Below are 11,461 nucleotides of genomic sequence, written 5' to 3'. Positions count from 1 at the left end.
GGGACTATGGTGGTCCGCTTGAAACATGTTGGTATTACAGACTCATTCAGGGACAGGTTGAAAATGTCAGTGAAGACACTTGCAAGTTGGTCAGCGCATGCTCGGAGTACACGTCCTGGTAATCCATCTGGCCCTGCGGCCTTGTGAATGTTGACCTGTTTAAAGGTCTTGCTCACATCGGCTACAAAGAGCGTGATCACACCGACGTCCGGAACAGCTGATGCTCTCACGCATGCTTCAGTGTTGCTTGCCTCGAAGCGAGCATAGAAGTAATTCAGCTCGTCTGGTAGGCTCGTGTCACTGGGCAGCTTGCGGCTGTGCTTCCCTTTGTAGTATTTTGTAGTTTGCAAGCCCTGCCACATCCGACGAGCGTCAGAGCCGGTGTAGTACGATTCAATCTTAGTCCTGTGTTGACTCTTTGCCTGTTTGATGGTTCGTCGGAGGGCATATCCGGATTTCTTATAAGTGTCCGGGTTAGAGTCCCGCTCATTGAAAGTGGCAGCTCTACCGTTTAGCTCAGTGCGAATGTTGCATGTAATCCATGGCTTCTGGTTGGGGTATGTACGTACGGTCACTGTGGGGATGACGTCATCGATGCACTTATTGATGAAACCAGTGACTGATGTGGTGTACTCCTCAATGTCATCGGAAGAACATTTTCCAGTCTGTGCTAGCAAAACAGTCCTGTAGCTTATCATCTGCGTTATCTGACCACTTTTTTATTGACCGAGTCACTGGTGCTTCCTGCTTTAGTTTTTTTTCTTGTAACCAGGAATCAGGAGGATAGAATTATGGTCAGATTTGCCAAATGGAGGGCGAGGGAGAGCTTTGTAAGCGTCTCTGTGTGTGGAGTAAAGGTGGTCTAGAGTTTCTTTCCTCTGGTTGCACATTTAACATGCTGGTAGAAATGAGGTCAAACGGATTTATGTTTCCCTGCATTAAAGTCCCCGGCCACTAGGAGCGTCGCCTCTGGATGAGCTTTTTCCTGTTTGCTTATGGCCTTATGCCATAAAAAAAAAAATCTTCGTCCAGTACGAGGTGAGTAATCGCTGTCCTGATATCCAGAAGCTCTTTTCGGTCATAAGAGACGGTGGCAGAAACATTATGTACAAAATAACTTACAAATAACGCAACAAAAACACACACAATAGCACAATTGGTTAGGAGCACGTAAAACGGCAGCCATTTCCTCCAGTGCCATTATAGCAGACTGTTTGGGTTGAATCCTCATTGAAAAGGGTGAGGGTGATCAATCATCTTGTGTTAGCACCACAAAATGGGAAATTACGCCCAAGACGGATCAATGAGCCCTCGGAATCCAGAGCCCATAATTGGAAATTCAGTAAAAGAATTAGACATTACGGATGTACTGCCATTTGTTTGCATAAATCATTAACTGAGCCATGTCTTATCCTATGTGATTAGGGCAAATAAAGAATCACAGTCTTTCACAATATAATTTATTTGGAGCAAAATAATATCATGAAAAGGTTTCCTATCCATTCCTCACACACACATGGGGAAATCATTCTCCTAAAATGTGCAGCTCTAAGCCGGACAGCTAAGCTGGATAGAATGGATAGAATGGAACAACTGGCTGTGGTTGCTCAGCAACACGTAGTTTCTCTTGTCAAAGATAGGAGGCATCGTCTGGGTGGCGCCTGACGTGTCTCTATATATCTCTATACCAGGAAACTGTGGATAATCTGAGTTAATGATTAATCCTGACTTTGTGCTGTATATACACACACCTGCTACATCTCCCACCATGTAATGTTTGTAGTCTACAGATCAGCACTGTGCTTGTTGTTTGAACAACCCATGTTGGGTTGCGTGCAAAATGAGATATCGGTCAGCATGCATTCCCCTCATCTCACCTTGCAACATTTGCTTTCATTTCTATGTAATAAATATTTCATTGGGGCCATTAAATGCAACATGATATCATAGGAAAACATCATCCTGTGACGTTCTTGCAAAAAGATAGATAACAAGATAGGATGCTTATGTCAATACATTACAGTCAATAGAAAAATATGAGTGTCAACCAATTGACTCTTACGTCAATACATAGCATTCATTGGGAAAAGTGAGCATCAACCAACTGATGCTTTTGTCAATACATAACAGTCAATGGGAAAAGAGAGGAGTCAACCAATTGACGCTTATGTCAATACATTGCATTCAATAGGAAAAGATGAGTGCCAACCAACTGACACTTATGTGAATATATTGCAGTCAATGCGAAAAGTGGGGAGTCAACCAATTGAATCTTATGTCAGTACATAGCAGTCAATGGGAAAGGATGACCCACTGGGCACACACTGGTTAACCTTTTCACGTGTGAATTCCACATATCTCTAACGGTCACCCCAGCGTGAGTTCTTTTATGCGCATGATGTCCGAATGCACTCACTGTTCCAAAATGTGATTGTTACGCAACAGGACAGTTAACCCGCGCTGCCCTCAAACACGCTGCCTGCTAATTATATATAGGCTATGTTTCAACTTCAACTCAAATTATTTTCTAAGAAGTTGTATTTTCTAACAACAGTTTGAATTGAGGTGTGTTCCGCCTCCTCATTAATTCACATAGAAGTAGCCCATTTCACTGTTGCGAACAATTTATTTTTGAGGCTTTACTGAGCCGGACAAACTTCTCTCTTTGACGAGAGCCCAAGCACTTCCCCAGTGTTTCCCCAGATCAAGTATGCAGACATTTGCGCTGTCTTGCACAAATGTTTTCCCCCTGGCACATTTTCTGGCTGGTGCCCGCATTGCCTTCATTGTTGTTTTCCTTACAAATAATAACTTTGGACATGTGTGTGTTCCAATCAAAATAAGTGCCTTATTTTCAGGTATATCATGTCGTCGTTTCTACTGTAGCATACCGTATGTATATATGGAGCATAATGTATTTACTGTTTTATTCACATGTTTTCAAGTACTGGTGACAAATCACGCATTCCGATTCTTGCATAGATTGTAATGGACACATATGATGTGTGTAAAATACTGAAGGTTGTACTGATTATAATGAGCTAATGCTAAGTTATTTGCCAGCTATGTGTGGCGCCATGTTTGTTGACATTATACAATGCATTCTGGGTGTCACGTAAACATCTGTCAGACCAAAGATGTTATAACAAAATGAGGTGAAGGGATGGTTCACTTATCTTTCGAGTGAACTTCCGGAATTGAATGAAGGGAAGTGAATATGGTAGACGACACACCCCCTTCAACATGCATACTGCAAACAGATCAAACTCATCTTGTCTCCTCTTATCTTTGGTTGATGCGAAAAAACAAACATGGTGGTGTGCACAAACTACCCATCATCAGATTACTTTAGATGTTTTGAAAGTATTTTACTCAATTACTTAGATCAATGGGGAGATCACCTGTGATGTGATAATTAGCTAATTAATATTATGTTTTCTGTCAGGTTTCTGTCAGCTGAGAGTTAGCTAAATATGACCGCTCGTGTTACGTCAATCTTTCCTCAGTGAGCGCTAAGATTAATGTAGCCTACATTTTCCGGTTTAGATGATTGTGTTATGCTGTCGCTACTTCTGTGAATGTCTGAACACTGCATCCAAAAATAAACTGGTCACATTCAGGACATAACATTGTAAGGACTGTGTATGTGCAAAATGTTTCTGTGAAAAAACTGTGTGGCCAGCTCAAACGCTGACTGTTGCGTCAATCTAAACTGGACGTTCTAAATAAGCATTCTAATCACGCCGGTTTGAGCGTTCGATGCAGGGACCACCGTAGAATGATCAAATATGTTGAAACAACATGGAATAGATGTTGAATTGATGTCTGTACCCAGTGTGGAGTGTCAACCAAATGAGGCCTAAGTGAATACATTGCATTCTAACCCATTTAGGGTTGAGGTTGGAGTTGGGATTGAGCCGGGATGTGGACAAGAAGTTAGAGTTAGGGTTATGGGTAGGGTTAGGGTTGATGTAGAGATGAAGCTAGGGTTAGGTTTGAGGCTAGGTTTAGGGTTGAGCCGGGATGTGGACATAAAGCTAGAGTTAGGGTTAGGGCCTCAACCCTAGAAATAACCCTAACCTTAATCAAATTGTTTTCAACAAAACAAGTCCTACAGACCCTAGTTTTATCACACCTGGACTACTGCCCAGTTACTGTATATGATCAAGTGCCACAAAGAAGGACATAGGCACATTTCAGTTTGCTCAGAAAAGAGCAGCACAGCTGGCCCTTAAATGTATACAGAGGGCTAATATCAATAACATGCATGTCAATCTCCTTGGCTCAAAGTAGAGGAGAGATTGACTGCATCACTGCTTTGTCTTTGTGAGAGGTATTGACGTGTTGAAAGCACCAAACTGTCTGTTCAAACAGCTAACACACAGCTCAGACCCCCATACATACCCCACAAGACATGCCACCAGGGGTCTCTTCACAGTCCCCAAGTCCAGAATAGACTGGGAAACGCACAGTACTACATAGAGCCTCTACTTGGAACTCTCTTCCACATCAAGTAGCACAACGCGGGTTCTGAAGAGACACACACATGCATTTGCACACACACTAACCCACGCACTGTACACACACACACACATTGCAATATTGTAATATTGTATTATTGTAGTATTGTACATTTTATAGTGTATATTTGTAATAATAGAGTAATAATGTAGTAATGTCTTGTATTATGTATTGTTTTATTTATGAAATAGGCTGTTGTTTTGTTGTGATTTAATTGTTTTACTCCTGTTTATACCCCAGGAAGAGTAACTGCTGCCTTGGCAGCAGCTAATGGGTATCCTAATAGATACTAAATACAAAATATTATTCACCCCACCCCCCCGCTAAATGGCAGAAAGATAGGGCTCACTTGAAACCTGACCTAGACATAATGTGCTTGTGAATGACATCGGCAGAACGGTTGAGATTACAAACAAAATTAATGTATGGGATCGTTCAACAGCCTATACCTGACCATGTGAAATTAACTCTTCACAGTGAAAACTTGGTCCCACGGAGAACAAGGCCTTTCTTCCATAGAAAAGCATTACCTACAGCCCTCACATAACCATGATGCTCCCAAGGACTGCGATTGAGCAAGTTAATCGTCCTTCCACACAACCCATCATGACCTTATAGGGATACCCTGTGTTGAGGCAACAGGGAGTGGCTTAATTCATCCTCAACATCGTGCTTCATTCTCTCCCTGCAATTACACAAAAACGCTTTTATGAGATTGACTGTACGCCTGTACATTCATACTAAACAAACTACTGGTTTCAAAGGTGATAGCTTAATCTTTATTTTGGTTCTTGGTAAAATATTTAACTTCAAAATTTTGCGTAGACAGCTTACATGTACATTTTCTCTAATTTTCTTTGTTGGGAAACAGCAAAGTGTGTGTCACGATCATTGAGAGACGGGTCAGACCAAGGTACAGCATGGTATGCATACATGTTTATTAAGACGAATAAACACTTGACAAAATAACAAAACAACGAAAACGTGAAGTCCTATGGGCTACACACATAACAAGCCTAACAGGAACACAAACAAGATCCACCAACTAAGGTAGGCAACCAGGCTACCTAAGTATGATCCCCAATCAGAGACAACGAGCGACAGCTGCCTCTGATTGGGAATCACACCCGGCCAAACATAGAAATATCAACCTAGATCTACAACATACAAATACAATAACATAGATCTCAACAGAAACTCACACCCTGTCCCAACCAACAAGAGTTCTCTAGATCAGGGCGTGACAGTGTGACAAGGCTTCCTACCTCTAAACACAAAGTAGATGGTTTAGAATTAAGGCTTGGTTGTGGTGTGCTGTGTGTACATGCCTCAAGAAGTGATTAAAGTTTCCTGTGGTCTAAGTATGTGACCTGGGAGTGCCCCGACAGGATGGGGCTAAATGACCCCAAAGCTCCAAACATCCATATGGCACTTTTCACATTACAGGGATAGAATCTGGAACAGTGGCTGCAAAAATACACACACAATTTGTATTACGCATCAAGCAGCTGCCATAGAGCTTCTGTACATTGAGAACAGTCAGATCTTATACAGAGCATTTCCTGCAGACACATGTCACTCTGAAATAGCTGCACTTTATTTCCTGCAATTATACAGTAAGCTCCTCCGTGATGAATATTGTCACGTTGATATGGATTGCTTTCTACTGTGGCTTTTCACTGTCCTTGGGCAGTCGTCTATTGCTTACACACTACTGCTCTTTATATTGCCATGGGGGCCCGGGAGCAACAAGCTGGGATTACATGCCCTCTTTCACGCCATGTTCTCTTTATTTCTGTTCACAATTTCATTTGCCCGATGACGGTAACGTTAGCCTCCACTGATTCTCTATAGCTTTAGTCACAGTCTGTATCATGTACATTATCAGCAGGTGGCTCTTTCCATGTACTCCATCACAGTCTTAGTGTTGATTTAGCTGCTTTGCAACCACAGATTCTCCGCTTCTTTGACAATTACAAGATTGATATGTCACTTAGCCACCAGCAGATCCCAGAACAACAAGCTTGTTGTCATGCAGAGACAACGCTGGGTGTTAATGAGATGGCTCCTTTATCATTTCTTCCCAAACCACAATACCTTTTTTATTGCTGCTCCCTGCTGTAAACAATATAACATGTTTTATAGAGCATACAGTAGCTCTTATCTCCCCATATCTATTTTACAGCACATCACAGCACAGTACAGCAGGCTCAGTCTAAATGTACTAAATCCAATAAATAAAATAACTCTCCTGTTCATAAAGTGCTTATAGTGGCAAGACTCAGGCTTGATTTAATGCTGTCAAATGGAGCTGTCTAGAGCTCTCATTATTCTCTTTTATGCCAGGGTGGCAGGTAGCCTAGTGGTTAAGAGTGTACGGTCCAGTAACCAAGAGGTTGCTGGTTTGAATCCCTGAGCCAACTATGAGGAAACATCTGTCTATGTTCCCTTGAGCAAGGCACTTAACCCTCCTTTAAGTCGCTCTGGATAACAGCGTCTGCTAAAGCACTGAATTTTAAATGTTCGATTTTTAGAAGAAGCAATGACTATCACAGTTGAGTTTTGAGTATTACAGTTGAGTTTTCAGTAACAGCCATGCGTTGCCCAGCGATGCAGAACTCCAAAACGAGCTAAATGCCTTTTATGCTTGCTTCGAGGAATATAACACTGTGCCTTGCATGGAAGCCCATGTTTTTCCGGATGACTGTGTGATCTCGCTCTCTGTGGCCGATGTGAGCAAAACGTTTAAACAGGTTAAAGGGGATTTTCACCCTGGGGGAATCTGGGCTTGTTTTCATCATGACTGAGGCATTTCTAGGACAGTGAGATGTGCCCAGGAGGAAGGCAGGTCAGGTCTTCGTGTGCTAAATGATACACTCTATGATGGCTTCTGGTGTATTGATGGGGGGGAGGGGGGCGAGATCTAAAAATATACTGATCGCACTGTACGTTTTTGTGGGTGTAGATATGGTTGTCCTTTTTCGATAGAGCCATTGGACGTCTTTCAGCTATGTTCCTATGGGTGGAGTCATTGCTAAATATACAAGCACACCATTTTTTCCAGTCTCTGAAATATTACAACTTGTGTTGGGCGGTGCTTCGTGCTCTGGCCCCCGTCCCAGAATGCCTCAAGATAAACTAACCCTATAACACAAACACAAACCATACAGAGCCTCAAATTACACAACTACACTGTTGACAGACACACACACAAAGGAGCAGAGGGTGGCTCCCCCTATGTTCTCACACAAAGAAGAGGCAGAGGAGGAACAATGGCGGATTGAAGACAGCGGTGCAGAATGCCTCAAGATAAAAACTTAATATTCAATATCTGTAAATCTGACTAAATATTAGCACTTCACTCCACAATAACCTTCAATCTGGATAAAAACACAAAACAAATGTATAAGGCTAGAGAAATGTATTGACCAATATTACCAACGCAGTCAACACCAAATCATGCCGGCGAGTAAGCATGGAGAACCAATCCCCAAAAGAAAACGAGACTCCTCGACTGACACAGATGATTTATGCTTTTCACCACCTGGAACGGTAAGTGTAGAAACCAACTTGCTAAAGTCGATAAATGATAAATTGGGCACACTTGAAATAGTCAGTAAAGATATAAAGGAGTTGAAGGTGTACCTCGAGATGAGTGACGAAAAAGCGGTGACAGTGGAGAAAGAAACAAACAAGCTAAAAGGTACAGTCAATACTATTTAAACGGATGCAAAATAACTTAAAAAAGAGAACATGTTTCTAAGAGAAGCCTTACTTGAAATACAGACTAGATTGGGCATCTCCGGCGCGGCTCACTCTTGGATTGCGTCCTAACTGACCGGTCGCTCCTACCAAGTGGCGTGGCGATAATCTGTCTCCGCACCACGTGCTCTCACCACTGGTGTCCCCCAGGGCTCAGTTCTAGGCCCTCTCCTATTCTCGCTATACACCAAGTCACTTGGCTCTGTCATATCCTCACATGGCCTCTCCTATCATTGCTACGCAGACGACACACAACTAATCTTCTCCTTTCCCCCTTCTGATAACCAGGTGGCGAATCGCATCTCTGCATGTCTGGCAGACATATCAGTGTGGATGACGGATCACCACCTCAAGCTGAACCTCGGCAAGACGGAGCTACTCTTCCTCCCGGGGAAGGACTGCCCGTTCCATGATCTCGCCATCACGGTTGACAACTCTGTTGTGTCCTCCTCCCAGAGTGCGAAGAGCCTTGGCGTGACCCTGGACAACACCCTGTCGTTCTCCGCTAACATCAAGGCGGTGACCCGATCCTGTAGGTTCATGCTCTACAACATTCGGAGAGTACGACCCTGCCTTACACAGGAAGCGGCACAGGTCCTAATCCAGGCACTTGTCATCTCCCGTCTGGATTACTGCAACTCGCTGTTGGCTGGGCTCCCTGCCTGTGCCATTAAACCCCTACAACTCATCCAGAATGCCGCAGCCGCATCTGCTACAAGACCATGGTGCTTGTGTTATGTGGGCAGCTTGTCTCTCCCTTTTCTGTTTCCCTTCCTCCTTGTTTTGTCCCCTCTGTGTCTGTTGTATCTGTATGTGTGTTTGTCCCCTTTATGTGGGTGTGTCTGGAGTGGATCAGGGGGCGTGCTCAGGATCTGCCTCTCCTGTGCAGCTGCGGGTTGTTTCCAGTGATTCCTGCCTACGCAGCTGCATCCTATTCTCTAATCAACCTGCACTACTAATTCCGGGGCATGGCTCTCCACCGGCGCCAGATCGTTGTTCTTACCAGAGCGGTAACTTGGCTCACCAGTAAAGTTATTTTGTCTTTGTCTTCAGCCTGGCTCTCCACTCTCCTTAACCTGTCATTTGTTTTGTCTTTAGTTTCGGACATACCTCCCAACCTGCCTGCCTTCCTGCCTGTCGGCCTGCCTGCCTGCCTGCCTGCCTCAGCCTCTCCTTCCTCCGGAGCTGACTAGCCCACTCTGTTCCTTTACTTCAGTTGTTTTTGGACTAAGACAATTTTAACTTTTATTAAATATTTTTGTTTCTTCCACTCCCTTTGTCGTGTTTGTTTCTCTGAGTGCTGGGTTGAACCATAGCCTAACAGAACGATCTGGCCATGGACCCAACAGAGAGACAGCACGGGGCAAACGAAGACAGCTTCCAACAAGCTATCCAGGCTCAAGGAACGTTGCTAGGACAGCATGACCAACTGATTCGGACTCTTTTGGAAAATAATCATCAACTGCTGAACCAGGTGACTCAGTTAACTACACAAGTCTCTAAATTGTCTGTTATCAGTTCTCCATCTCTCTCTGACCCCCAGTTTGATGCACCCCAAGTTGGTTCCTCGGACATGATGCAGGCTTCGTTCCACCGGGAACCCCCTGTCACGTCGCCTGAACCGTTCAATGGAGAATTGGACAAGTGCCGGGGATTTTTGCTTCAGTGTGACTTGATTTTTCGGCAGAGACCACTGTCATTTTCTACTGATTCCTCTAAGGTACATTATGTTCTGGGGCTGTTAAGAGGGAGAGCTCTGGTTTGGGCTGAGGCTGTGTGCTCAAATCAAACTTTGACTGGATTGACTTTCGCTGATTTTTCTGCTAAATTGAAGACTGTTTTTGACCATCCTGACCATGTGGGTAATTCCTCCAAGATACTTTTTAATTTGAGGCAGGGTTCTAACAGTGTGGCTGAGTACTCTATTGAGTTCTGGACTTTGGCAGCGGACTCCAAGTGGAACAATGTGGCACTTCAAGGAGCATTTCTAAACGGTTTGAATGAAGCCATTAAGGATGAACTGGCTGCTCGTGACGAGCCACATGATTTACATTCTCTCGTTTCCCTGTCCATTAAGCTAGACAACCGGTTGCGGGAGAGGCGTCGGGAGAGAGGCGGTCGGCCGCATCTAGGAGGACGAGTTCCCCAGCCTTCAACCACTCGAGTCTCGCCTCCCCGGAGCCGGCAGCTTCTTATTCCTGATTCCATCCCGAGCACAGAGGAGGAACCTATGCAAGTGGGTCGAGCTCGACTACCTCCAGCAGAACGGCAACGGCGCCTCCAGGCGGGTGAGTGCCTGTACTGTGGAGACGCCACACACATTCTGGCTACATGCCCTAAGCGGCCAAAAGACAAGGCTCGCTCGTAGCGGTGGGTCTACTTGCGAGCCCAGAGTTAGATCCTGAACCCATCATTCCCCGATTACAAGTACCTGTAACCTTACGTTTCCAGAGTCATTCCCTGCCACTCTCAGCTCTCATAGACTCAGGTGCAGAAGACAACTTTATTAGCCACCAGTTCGTTACACAAGCTCGTATCCCCATGGAGCCACTACCTACCCCCATTCGGGTCACAGCCCTTGATGGGCGCCTCCTCGCGGAGATAACTCATCAAACCACCCCCGTTTCCCTAGTGATTTCTGGCAATCATTGTGAAAGCATTCAGCTAAGAGTTATGTCTGGCTCAGCTACCTCCCTAATCCTTGGCTTCCCCTGGTTGGCTCTTCACAATCCACAAATTGATTGGACACGTCACACCATTCTCAGTTGGAGCACTAACTGCCATTCAGAGTGCCTTAGGTCAGCGGTTCCCCCCACTAAGTGTAACCCAACTCATCCCTCAGCTCCTCTTGATCTGTCATCTGTCCCCAAAGAATACCATGACTTAGCGGAGGTTTTCAGTAAGGACAAGGCTCTGTCTCTACCACCACATAGGCCTTATGATTGCCCTATTGAACTGCTTCCTGGTGCTCCCTTGCCCTCTAGTCGCTTATACAATCTGTCCCGACCGGAAAGAGAGGCAATGGAGCAGTACATTGGTGATTCTCTGGTCTCGGGCATAATCCGTCCCTCGTCGTCTCCTTTGGGTGCAGGTTTCTTTTTCGTGGAAAAGAAGGACAAGTCGTTACGCCCCTGTATCGATTTCAGGGGTTTAAACAACATAACTGTTAAAAACAAGT

Source organism: Coregonus clupeaformis, unplaced genomic scaffold, assembly GCF_020615455.1.
Source record: "Coregonus clupeaformis isolate EN_2021a unplaced genomic scaffold, ASM2061545v1 scaf0155, whole genome shotgun sequence".
Taxonomy (NCBI): Eukaryota; Metazoa; Chordata; class Actinopteri; order Salmoniformes; family Salmonidae; genus Coregonus; species Coregonus clupeaformis.
This window is presented reverse-complemented; position numbering follows the sequence as displayed.